Below are 13,274 nucleotides of genomic sequence, written 5' to 3' on the forward strand. Positions count from 1 at the left end.
AGAAGGCGTCGGAGTGTCTGCGTTCGCTCCACGGGCATCTCAGCAAGCTTCGTCTGCAGATGTCCACCCGGTTTGCACGCACGCCTCAACGGCCGCTGTCCTCACCCATGGCCATTTCGAAGCACCGATTTGGTCGCTTTGTGAAGAAACGGCCTGACTTCCCAAGAAGAGCCTGGCCTGTTAATGACCTACAGAGGGGCGGCGGCGGAGCAAGCGACCGTCGTCGGAGCCGCGCGGTATCGGGTTACGGTGCTCGACATTGGACAAAAGCGAAGGGAGAAGCCATCCTCGGCTTCGCGCGAGCTCTGGCCTGCTGGCTGAAGTGTTTGCCGCTGAGGGGGAGACCCACAAGGCGCCGGACCAAACGGACAAAAACAGAGGCAAGCCGTGAGAATAGAACGATGGGGGGTCGCTTGTGAACTGGCGACGTGTTTGTTGAAGTGTAGTGGCACACGTGCAAGAATGTGCGGGGCGGGGCTCAGTGATGCAGTGCGCAAACTGTCACCTCACGCTTTGCGATTGGCCCGTGCCGAAGATGAACCAATTCCCTGCCTAGGGACCTAGGGAGAGCCAAGAGAAGAAAACCTGGTGTCCGACATCGGGAGAGGGCTTCCTTCTGAAATCTCCAAAATGTACACATGTGAATAAACTACTTGTACTCAGCTCTAATGAAAGCTCCACGTCTCCGCGGTTCCTCGACGCCTCGCCGGTCAACGCTACCCTCGGCTCCGGTCCTGTGCGTCCGGCGTCGCGACAACGCCCAAACCACTCTTAAACGACTATATACCGAGGTTCAAGGTCGCTCTGCAATGCATGAAGCGTGCGAATACACAGCCCACTCGGTACTGGCTACAATACGCCGGCGCAAGGAATCTGGTTAGAGAGTATTTTCATCCTCTCCTGCTTGCTCTCGGTAAAACAGTCTATAAAAAGGCTTCATAGATGGCAATAATTAATTTCACTCAATGTGAACATTAGCAGTCATCCAGTCACTGGGGAAATAAGATGTGCAAGAACTATTAGTAAAGGAGCTGGAATACATCTGTTGTGGCTTTGCAGCGAGCATAATCCTCCAGAATGCAATAAAATATCATGTAGGAAGGGTTTCAGACAGGGAGACATAATATCTCGAATGCTTTCCATCTCTTCTTTAGAGGAAGTATACAGACAGCTTGATTGCGAAGGGAAATAACCCACGCACATTGAGTGCTGCTTGGGATTCCCCTCTGCTCAGACAAACCAAACCAAAAGAAAATAAAAATCAAGGCGTCGTGAAGAACCATCAAACTGAATAAGAAGAGGAGTCAGCTTCTGGGGGAAAATCGAACATGAAATATTGCCGTGTCTAGAAACAAGCCAATGAATTAGCACACCTGCAACACAGAACAGGAAATCTAAGCTAGGCGAGAAAACTGAAGAAGGAGTTAGAATCACCATTAATACTGGTGGCGTGAAACTTTATGACTGCCGAGAAACTGCGCCTGCAAAGTTTTATTCACACCTTCAATGGTTGTTTCTTGTTTGCATGTGCTGATCTCCAAGGCGTGAGAAACATCAGTTACAAATCAGCGTAACAAAACTGAAAAGAGACTTGCACGTCTTCACAATCATCCAGTGTCTGGGGAAGAAATGTAGTGACCCGGTGACAAGGTCGCTAAATGCTTCTGGATGAACACACAATTTTATTAACCAATACGCTTCGCTTTTGGTGTCTGCAGTCGCAAAGAAGAACGGAACATTCAGAGTTTTGTGAAGGGCGCTGTATTATTACAAAAACAATGACGTTCACCTTTTGTAGTGTATAGAGTGCTGATTAGACCAGTGGCCTTATGCGTAGGCTCATGATGGATGTTCCTTGAAGTGACAGGTTGACTAGCAGTGGTTCTGAGGAATGAGTGGATATTAGCTCACATGCCGATGAAAAATATCTTACACTTATAATCTCGTTCAGTAAGCTAAGCACGTTCTGTGACACATGCCTGAGAGCAATCTACTTTTATGCAATTTGCATAACGAAGTCTTGAAACACTGATGCTATAAGTAACAGGGTCGTTTATGTCGAGCCAAGAAAAGTCGTCGAACAGACCGAAGCGCGCGCGGCGTATCTGTGAGGCAGGCCAGGCTCCGTCCTATCTTAGTTTTCTTGTGTTGCGTCCTGTTCTGCGCTGTGTTCCCAGTATGGCCAGGAACACGCGTCCGTCATGCAGCGGTCTTGCCCACCTGCTGGCATCATGCGAAACAATAATGCGGCCGTGCGGAGCACTTGCTTGCACCAATGTGCGTTTTTTGTGGGCGCCGAGCACACTCTAGCTGGCTGCCCAGAATCTACGCCTCTGCACAAGCCGGAGACGCGTTCATGCTTAATGCTAATACCGAACAAAAAACTCAATCACGCCATCACGTTGCGAAGAAAAGCTATGCACTCGGGCGCTCGTGTGCAGCCGAGTCACTGTGTGGAGCCGGGTCGCTGATGGAGCGCATAAATTGTTGATCCACCTTCGTTGGAGAGCGCCACACCGCGGCGATGTTGACACGAGAGATTGGCCGCTGGGCAGCTTTCCGGCCTGCTGAACACACAATGCGTAGTGGGAAGAACTTGTTTACAGAAAAGAAGGGAAGCTTGTAATCTCTCGCCGGAGGATACACATGCACCGGTGGCGGCTCCTTCCGATGGCTGAGCACACAAGAGATACAAACACCAGTCGGTGCATTTCGAGTGCCCGCGGGAACTACCTTCGCGCTAGCTTACGTGGTCGGTGTTTAGCCACTCGACGACGGCTGTACGGAACCTACAGAACCACAGTTGCTTTTCGTGATCGCTTCAAGGGCTCTCGTATGCATGACTGCGGAAGAGCAATCTCGGTTCATCCATCTCCTATTACAGCAATTCAACACAAGCGGTGCGTACGAAACAGAACTTGACCTCGTCTCTAATTCACATAAATTGTGGTATCGCTGAGATTGAGTTGTCATTGTTTTTCTTAACTGCCAGACACGCACACAATCGTATGTTATGGGGAGCACTACTACGCTATCTGTGGCGCATGCGGGCTTCTCGTAACTGAACATGTGTTTCGGAAGCGCAATGTTAGAAAATCTTCTTCGATTTCAATCAAATTCGTAGCATGGATGTGCCTTGAAGTGCGCAAAAAATACTTTTAGAACTTTAGTTTCATTAGCTATCACAGTTTTAAATGGTATGTATGAATATAACTTCAAATGAATGCACCAGACTACAGAAAACCGTTCTGAAATATACGGATATTTTCTTATTTTGCGTGAAAGGGATGACTGCAGAATGTTTCCAATTTTCAGTGAGAAATAATTTCCAAAAAAGAAGCTTCTCTTACTCCCCACAACACAATATGTTTGGCGAGTTGGTTTCGGACATAAATAAAAACAGCGCACTTGACGGCACAAAATAGTAGAGGAGACAACCGCTCTGTTGTGTCCTCTCCTTTACTTGCGCCGTCAACTGCGCCGTTATTATGGATGTTCCCTGACGCATATTGCGCTAGTTTGGAATTAGTGGGCCCTTTCAAAACACCCTTTGACACAAATAAGCAGCCAAAGAATGCGCTCAAATGTGTTCATCGCACGGCAGCGAAGGCGTGGCGCGGTTTAATTGCGGTTTGACTGAAAACATGTTACTTGGAAAACTGAACAGAAGTTTAAAGAGTTTGCTAACTACAACACCAAGGAATCCTTATGTTCAAAGGTGCTTACAAATTATGTTACCTCATGACTAGACGTGATAGCGCCTTTAACACCGCGTTTTCATTCCGAGCAGTTTTTAATTTTTTTCTTCTTTAAACGATTTACTTAAAAACATTACTACTACTTTAATACCAGTACACGTACCAAATACTTAGCCGTAAGTCATACGCACAACAACCCGTTCTATAGGCGTCCGTCTAACCCACTCCGTACACCCTTCGTTGGAAGAAAACGATGACTGCGTTGCCAACGGTCACGTTTTTCATGTTCTCCGTGGAAATCGATAAACCGGTCCTAAGCCAAGGTACGTCTGAGGCATCTGCCGGTCTTAAGACTGTCGGCCTGCTGATCAGTTGGTTTTCAACTCCATTTCTTGCATGGTAAGTGTAAGGTCGTCAATAGTGCATGTTTACTCAGGTTTTCCTTTTGTGTGTGTTTGTGCGTTTCCTCCCGTTTCGGAGAGCCGGCACGCGAGGCGCGCGGGTGGAGCGGTGCCCGTACCCAGGGAGGGGGGACCTTTTTCTTGTTTTTGTTTACAGTGTGAAGTGTCCCTGCGTGTGCGTGTTGTCTGTTTTATGTCTTTCTTGTGGGGCGGGGGGTCTCGCGCGTTGAAAGGCGCTCGGTCGTTCTGTGTCTGGCCTGGTGGTTAGCGCGCGAGGCTCCGAACGCCGTCGGCGGACCCCGTCGAGCGCCCGTTGGGTGTTGTTTTCTTTTCTTCTTTGGTATGTGTAAGGTAGGGGACACACTAGCGGGAAGACGCGCGCGGCATGCCGCCGGCGGCAAGTAGTTTGCCGCAAGACCTGCAGTGGCAGCGGGTAGACCTGCCGCGCGCCGAATGGGTCGAAGAGCCATTTTCGGCGGCTTGCCGCGTGCCGCGAATCGGAAGAGCCAATGAGAGACGTCCGGCTCAGCGACGGGCGCGTCAGTGTCGCCATCTCGTGCCTGCTACCGAAGTTAACTCAAGCGCTCCGTGCAATCAACGACGAAGCGAGCATTCTCCTTTTGTGCCTCCGCGTTGAAAACTTCGCCTCAGTGAGAGAATAATGGAACTTTCTTGAGGCTGCTCGCTTATTCCCCTTTTACGCGGCAATCAACCGATGAGCGATCATAGGCAAAGCATTCGATCTCGCAGGCGAGTTGTTTTCATACTTGAGGCCCCGCTGAACATTCACGTCGGGGAAAATGTGAACAGGACAATAAATTTGTTTCGAATGCTCGAGCGGTGTGCTGCGGAGCAAACACGATCGTCGCGGTAGATGATGAGGGACAAGGAGAAGCTGGAATGAGGTCTGCTGGCCGAAAAAAAGAATCGTAGATCAGCTCACGCACTCGGACAGAAGGCGAGATCGCTGTCACGTGACCTCCGCGGCGATCGCCGCGCGAAACCGATGTGGCCCCTCTGCCGCGCGGGCGTTCTGCCGCTGGCGGCACGCCGCGCGCGTTCTCCCGCCAGTGTGTCCCCGCCGTAAATCTCGTGCGCGTCCTCGAGAGGGGAATGCCAGTGGTGGAAAGGCCGTAGTTGGGACGCTTCGGCGAACTGGACCTCGGCTACGATTTTCCACGAATCTGTGTGAACGGGCGGGACACCAAGGATGTTTTCACGGAAACGTGGGACTGCGCGAAAATGACGAGGTGCGAGGGGTGGCCCGGGAGTTGCGGCCCGAGCAAAGGAGAAGACGGACGTTCTCCCGTACGCTCGCTTTAGACGACAGACTGTCCTAAGCCGGAGGGCGACCCAACTCAGTGTCTCTTCTGTTCTTTATTTCGAATGTGCTGTGCTTGTTTATCCAACCAACCTATTATTTTAATTAAATCAGTTTGTTAATTTAATTCGGCTCATTGCGATACTTTCGGCGAAGCAAGGAGACGGGACCACCACCAACAACAAGAAAAAAAAAGGAACTTCAAGAAACATCAAAAAGAAGTTTACTGGCGCCGCCGAAGACAGGATCACCGTCTCCTGTCAGCCTTCGGCGATCACAAAACAGCTTGTTCAGCAGGAAGACTTCCAGGCCGATGGGCAGCGCCTGAGGAGGTCTCCGTCGAAAGATGGCAGCACCAGAAGACTGCAACATTGTGGCCGACGGACCGGGCCATCACTTCAGATCGACGGACCGACACTGAAGCTAAGGAGCTAGCGGCGCAGCATCGAAAGACGCCCAGCTGGTGGCCAACGAATTGATTCTTTACTGCGCGTAAGGTTCGAGCCGCGCACCAGCGAACGACGCCACGCATCACGGCCAACGGACCGAGCCAGCGGTGTTCAGCGCATCAAGGAACTGAATTCAAGCGCACCAGCCAAGTGATCAGGCAGCGAAAGTGACATCAGCCGCTAATGGACTAGCGGTGGACTTTCGTGTTTCCCGAGTGTTACATCCCGCATTGGCAGCGGAGAGAAGCAAAGCCCAGGCGCAGGAACGGCAGACGACGCGGTAGTCGGGGAAAGCAGGGTGGCTACGCCAGCGGAAAGGTGAGTGGCCCATTCTGGTCCTCGGAACCCACTGGTGCTGTGCGTTTTGTAGCGAGTAACAGGAATTGTGCATGATTCTTCGTAGCGGTGCAAGGGTCACGAAAATGAGTGCGGAGGAGAGCGGGAGCGATAGCTGAGATTCGAGGGCAGAGGAGGCGACGGTGGCAGTCGAAATGATGGGAACAAAAGGATCAGCAAGAGCAGATAAATGCGGTGGCGAAGCCCCCGATTCAGCTATGCGACGGCTGGAAATGGAGCTGGAGCTTAGGAAGGCCACCCTGCTCATTGAGCGGGAAAAAACACGTCAGTTAGAGCTGCGAAGTGGTGGACAACAGGGCTCGCTAACAGATGGTAAGCTGACGCGCGAGGAATCACTAGCGCATTTTGCAAAACGGCTTAAGAGTTTACTGACCGCAATTCCAACAGATCCAGAGGTTCCAGTGTGGCTCGAGAGAATCGAGGGCATGTTTCGTTCCTATAAGGTGCCTGAAGAGGTTTGAAGCCATTTAGTTTTGCCTCTGGTGACCGCGAGAATCCCACACCTCTTTTCTAAACTTTCAACCGAGGAGCTCAACAGTTACGATCTGGTAAAAAAGACGATTCTGTCCGAGTTGCGTCTGTCGCCAGGTGACTACCTCAGGCAGTGCGCTTCCGGCTCGTGACGAGACCTGGCAGCACTTCGCGTCGCGAATTGAGAGCTACTATGCTTTTTACATGGCGGCGCGGGGGATCAAAACGCTAGAGGACCTCATTGCTCTGCACGTGGCTGACAGATGAAGCAGGCACTGAGCACCAGTGGCGTAGCCAGAAATTTTGTTCGGGGGGGGGGGGGGGGGGCGTTGCAGCGCGTCCTCCTCCATATAGAATTTGTCGATCAAATATGATTAATTCCAGTCAATAGCCAATAGCCATTGTGTATTAGGTGCTGCAAACGAATTCTTGAATGCCACGCAGTACGCACTGCCAAGACAAATGTAAAATATTAACTTTATTATAAAAGAACATATATGTATGTGACAAACATTGTGGCAGAAATAACTGACATCAATGCTTCCCTGATTCTGTCTGTTGAATAAGTACAGAAAATATTAAACGAAATCTAGAACTATATCAGTTCGAAACCAGCAAAGCAGAGCATACCGCTGATATGAAAACGTAAAGGCACTCTATTTACGTTTTCATACGTTTTACGTTTTCATATTTACGTTTAGGCACTCCAGAGGCATTTATGCACTCTATCACAACGTTCGCAGCCCTAGTTGTTTTTAAAACACCGGTTATTCGAACGCAAAGACCGCAAATGCATGGTCAGTCAGTCATGAGCGACATTTCGAATTGTGAAGCTGTCAGTCTTTTTTATGATAAACAAAACAAGTACTTATCGAAATTATTTGCCTATCTTATATATAAATGAATTAATGGACAAATGGTGTGGTTTCAAGAGTTCTGGGGCATGTTTAGAAAAACTCATAATTTCACCGGAAAGGCGAAGCAATGAACGCGATAGCAACACATTGGAGAGCTAAACCGAAGAAGCATGGCTGAATGTGCGCACGAACATAAACATATCTCATCCCATGAGAACGGAAACTCGCTGTGAAAATGCACGCGTGAGCAAGATTGGACGCAGCAGAAGCTACCTTCGTGCTGCAACTCGAACGGCCGAAGCCAGAAAGCATTCAAAGGGCTGCCAGGCAGAATTCACTCGGTCAGAGAAAACGAACGCGCACCGAAATGCGCCGCGTGATGGTGGGGGCAACACAAGAAAAACGCATGCGCTCTGGCTGACCTTGTCAGCCCCCGGGTAGCGAGAACAAGTCTCAATGTGTCGTCTTGCATAGAAGTCAAAGTAGAAAAAATAACTAAGAACGTAGTTACCTTTAGTAGTAGTGCCTTGACATAGACGCTTTGGCGCAGGTGAAAAAAACGTTGAAATTCTTTTCTGTGACATGACGACAGTGACCACGGTGCTTCACCTCATTAGACCTCACTGCGTGCTGGGTTCGCCTGAGATGTCTCTCGCCGGGCCGATGTTCCCGGGTCCTGGCTCGGAAGCCGAGAAGAAGGAGAAGGAGCAGGAGCAGCCAGGGAGTAGAAGTGAAGAAGAAACGTTTTATACAACTTTTTAAATGATCTGACGAAAAAGGAGTTTCGGTGGAGACAATCTGGCGTTTAAATATGGTAGGTTATCCCCAATTCCCTAGCTGGGGAAACAAAGTTTAATCTGTACAGTCCAATCAGCGGGGCACAAGCATGGGCTTGAGATGCCGCCCACTGCAGAGGGTGGTGCTTGAGCATCCTCTCACATCTTTCATTGGCGAGGGCTAGCTTCTCCGATGTCGATGACAATTTTGTGCATGCTGGCGGTGGAAACCCTTCACTAAGGTAAAGTAGCCAGTGAAGTCGTCCGTTGGCTGAGGTCATTTCCCTGGCGTTACTTCTCAGATGTTCACCCGCCTGCTTCGAGAAGTCGGCGAGCAGGGTCAATGCTGATCGGCGACGCGCCTCCGAACCTTTAAACAAAAGATCAGGTTCCCGTGGCCGTCGCCGCGGGTGCCAATAGGATTAAGGTCTGAAAGAGCAGCTCCTCTCCGTCTCCATCGCGAAAGGAGAGGGGGGGGGGGCTTGGGCGCCGCAGTAGGAGACAAAGGATTACTCCGCCGCCGTCGGCGCCGCTTCGGTGCCTTTGGTCACGGTCGCTCACCGGCGCCCGCAAGGTCAGTTTCTGTTTTAAGGGGGATTAAGGTCTGAAAGGGCAGCTCGTCTCCGTCTCCATCCCGAAAAAGGGGGTGGCGCGGAGGGGGCTGGGCGCCTCATCAGGAGACAAACGGTCACTCCGCCGCCATCGGTGCCGCTTCGATGCCTTTTGGTCGCGGTCGCTCACCGGCGTCCGCAAGATGCTTAGGGCGGCGTACGTGTAGGAAAAAAAAAACGAGGTGCAATAAAAAAACCAAAACGCTCCTGGGCCAATGTTCAGCTCCTTCTCTTCGGCGCGTAGGAAGAAGCGTGAAAACGAAAAAAAACAACCACAAACAAAAAGCGCAACCACGGAGCGAGCATAGTGTACGGGGAGAAGGGCGAGGGAGTACCACTAAAAGCTGCTACAGCACGGTGAGGATTCGCAGAAGGCACGAGAAAAAAGAAAGCCCCAAAAGAGAGACACAGGGATTTTGAGGAAGCGGGGAGTCGAAGGTGAGGGAAATACCGCCTTTGAAACACTGAGCGGGAATGGAAACCTGTCTTGTTTCGTCGTCCACCCCCCCCCCCCCCCCCCCTCCGCGGCCGGCGCGAGTTGACGCGACGAGCCCGCTCGCTATCTAAACGCCCTTGAAACTTAGAGCTCGGAAATGGTTCCTGGCTTTACGTGACTCCGTCTGCATGGGCTTTGCTACGAAATGTAGCCCCCAAGTTCGTAATGTTCGTGCCGAAATGTATTTTCGAACGAACCGGAAAAAGATATTGTAGACAAAACCCAGAATGCTTTCGAGCGCCGGTGGTTGTTTTGGTCGGCGGTGCATGACAGCACGAAAACATTTCGGGGGGGGGGGGGGGGGGGGGGGCTGAAGCCCCATAAGCCCCCCCCCCCCCCTGGCTACGCGCCTGCTGAGCACTGAGGCGTATAAGTACGTGAAACGAGAGGAGAGGTACGGTTGGGTGAGGCCACATGAGATAGAGAGGTTGGTGGAGGCTTACGAGGAATGCGAAGGTAAGGGGTCGGGAAGGAAACAAACAGTTGCAGGCAGAATCCCCTCTGGCGAACAACAAGCAACTTTGCACAAGTCCGGCCTAGCTGCGCAGGAAAAGTCAGGCTCCTCGAAATCCCCAGCATGCTTCATTTGCGACGGACCACATTTCGCTCGCTCTTGCCCTAAAACACCAGCAACTGGTGTCGCGCATAAGAAAAGCGTGAACAGAGTAGTGCAAGAAAGACTTACGGTTGTCGACAACTATGACAGCGGAGCGGCCGGACGGGGAGCGACCCGCCACTTTCCGCCTTGTGGGGAGCCATCGTGGAAAGATGGCCTCGCGTCACTAGAATACGTCGACTTGAGATGCGGCGAGACGGTTCTGAGGGCCCTGATCGACAGGGGTGCAGAGATAACGGTGATTAAAGAGGGCGCCATACCGAGCAACCAGGTAGAGGTGGTGGGCAACATACCACTAGTGGGAGCTTTTGGTGTTGAAGTGGTAGCCAGGCTCGCTAGAGTGCCGCTAAGCTTAGCAGTAGATCGGGGTCGGCAGATCAGAGAGAGTGCATCGCTGTGGTGCGCCGTAACGAGTGAGCGGGCTTCCAAGGAAGCAGACTGCCTGCTTTCTGCAGACGCTTGGCACACGTTGGAACAACAGGCACGCAGCGGCGGTTGCGAGGTGCCCGATATGAGAACACAGGCGTCCATCACCTTGGACGCAGGTAGCGGTGAGGGAGGTAGAACCTCGCTCGTTGGAAAGCGCCAAGAGGGACCGGAGACCGGAGGAGGTTATTGGAAGTGCAGACGAAAGATGTGGCGGAAAACTGAGAGCGCCATAGTAAGTAGGGGTAGGCAGCGGCAAAATAAAACATGCTCATGCAAATCATCGGTACCTCTGTCATGGCGCAGCAGGCCACCAGAGCGGTCGCCACCCACTGTGGTTTCCGAGGGCAGGCATGGGGACCACTCTGAAAAATGTTTTCGTGTCGGATGCGTTCGCATGGTGCCATGCTAGATGCCTCGCATGCGGCGGTCGCCTTGTGTCTGAGTACCTAATTGTTGAAAGGGGCATTACGTTTTTTTTTGTTTTGTTTTGTGCGTTGTAATGAATTTGTGACGACCTTGGTGTTATTTATCGTGTGGAACAACCAGCGAGGTTGTTGCATCGATCTTAGAAGGGGCGTGTAAGGTCGTCAATAGTGCATGTTTACTCAGGTTTTCCTTTTGTGTGCGTTTGTGCGTTTCCTCCCGTTTCGGAGAGCCGGCCCACGAGGCGCGCGGGTGGAGCGGTGCCCGTACCCAGGGAGGGGGGACCTTTTTCTTGCTTTTGTTTACAGTGTGAAGTGTCCCTGTGTGTGCGTGTTGTCTGTTTTATGTCTTTCTTTTGGGGCGGGGGGTTTTGAGCATTGAAAGGCGCTCGGCCGTTCTGTGTCTGGCCTGGTGGTACGCGCGAGGCTCCGAACGCTGTCGGCGGACCCCGTCGAGCGCCCGTTGGGTGTTTTTTTTTTCTTCTTTGTATGTGTAACAGGCCGCCGTAAATCTCGTGCACGTCCTCGAGAGGGGAATGCCAGTGGTGGAAAGGCCGAAGTTGGGACGCTTCGGCGAACTGGACCTCGGCTACGATTTTCCACGAATCTGTGTGAACGGGCGGGACACCAAGGACGTTTTCACGGAAACGTGGGATTGCGCGAAAACGGCGAGGTGCGAGGGGTGGCCCGGGAGTTGCGGCCCGAGCGAAGGAGAAGACGGACGTTCTTCCGTACGCTCGCTTGGGACGACGGACTGTCCTAAGCCGGACGGCGACTCAACTCAATGTCTCTTCTGTTCTTTATTTCAACTGTGCTGTGCTTGTTTATCCAACCAACCGATTATTTTAATTAAATCAGTTTGTTAATTTAATTCAGCCCATTGCGATTCTTTCGGCGAAGCAAGGAGACGGGACCACCACCAACAACAAGAAGAAGAAGAAAAAAAAAGCAACTTCAAGAAACATCAAAAATAAGTTTACTGTAAGCTTGTGAGCTCTGGAGAGTTTTATTTATTTACTTAGATACCGGCCCGCTGGGGCCATTACGAGGGGGAGGGACATAAGCCGGTATACAATTCTTTGTGAAACAAAAAAAAAGCAATGAGTTAAACAAAGAACAATGATGATGGTGAAGTTGCACTCATTAACAACACACCCAGAGATGTCATAGCAGAATTACCTTAATTAAGTACAATGCACTATTGGTGAAACGCATGCAGAAGAAAGGATACAGCGGTACGGAAAGAGTCGGTAGAGTGACCCAATATGTCTACTGAAAGTGTGATGATTCCCGGTAAGTTTGTATCGCTGACTTAAATAAAAATGATTCTGTTATTGTGGCGATTGTGGGTGGTAATTCAGTCCATTCATTTATTGATAAGATTAATGGTGAATGTTCTTTTCCGTCCGGGCAAACGTGGGGTTAACTTTATGGGCATTATCAACGCGATGTGACGTATGAGGAGGTGGAAAAATATGCGACTGGGTAAACGGAGTGATACTGTGATACACTGCAGTGTTTCACAGTATCGCTCCGTTTACCCACCCGTTTATCGTAATTTTATACATGTATAAAAATACGATAAACGGGTGAATTTTCTGTGCCCTGATAGGGATGGCATGTTGAGTGTTTCCTGCAAAGGTGATCCAGATAGAACGAGAGGAAGAAGATGGATAACAAGGTATGAAGGAGCGCTGAACAAGGGTAGAGGGGGGAAGGCTCAGTTCGCAGGTCGGGCTAACGTTTTGACAAGTGGACTTGACTTCGTCTGGATAGAGGAGTCATCACTGGCAGGGGTTTAAATACGCTTTTCCATCCGAAGAAGAAAAGCTGAGGAGGGGAGGGTGGGTGAGAAGAAAGTAGGTCAAGGACTGAATAAAAAATAAAAAAAGTTCTCAGCATAGAACCGGTATTCTGTGGCCTGAAAAAGAAATAAAAGCGGCAGTATCAGGAAAAACTACCATGCCGGGCGCATGATTAATCAGCACCTCAAACAGGTTCGGTGGAGACAAGCCTTTTTTCATAAAAGGACCTGCATTCCAAAGGGTCCTGATAGGGAGTATATCTACAGGGGAACAATTCTCAAAAGCTTTCCACAAAGAGGGGGGGGGGGGGGGAAGACAAGGAAACAGAATAATAACAGGACATTGAACCACATCTGCCATGTAAGAAAAAGTTCAAGGGCCATTCTAAAGTAGGAAGTGATGAGAAAGAAATGTGTTTGGAGAAACACGTGCAGCATACGCTATTTCGGAGGATTGATAGAGTGTACATGTGCTGTGAATAAACTGTGCAATTAACGCAATATATGATTGACTGTTTTACCAACTAGTTATGGTACAGAGAGAATATATTTAAAGTTTTCTAACG

General features: G+C 50.5%; 1 long non-coding RNA gene across 1 annotated transcript in view; it reads left to right on the plus strand.

Moving 5' to 3' along the window:
• The first annotated feature begins 2,702 nt into the window (after positions 1–2,702).
• Positions 2,703–13,274, plus strand: part of LOC146206796 (uncharacterized) — a 38,518-nt gene continuing 27,946 nt past the window's right edge. The window contains exon 1 of the long non-coding RNA XR_014704522.1: positions 2,703–2,900. This is a non-coding gene — a long non-coding RNA (uncharacterized LOC146206796). The remainder of the gene's footprint in view (positions 2,901–13,274) is intronic.

Source organism: Amblyomma maculatum, chromosome 1, assembly GCF_055883805.1.
Source record: "Amblyomma maculatum isolate TAMU_Amacu chromosome 1, ASM5588380v1, whole genome shotgun sequence".
In the NCBI taxonomy this organism is placed as follows: domain Eukaryota; kingdom Metazoa; phylum Arthropoda; class Arachnida; order Ixodida; family Ixodidae; genus Amblyomma; species Amblyomma maculatum.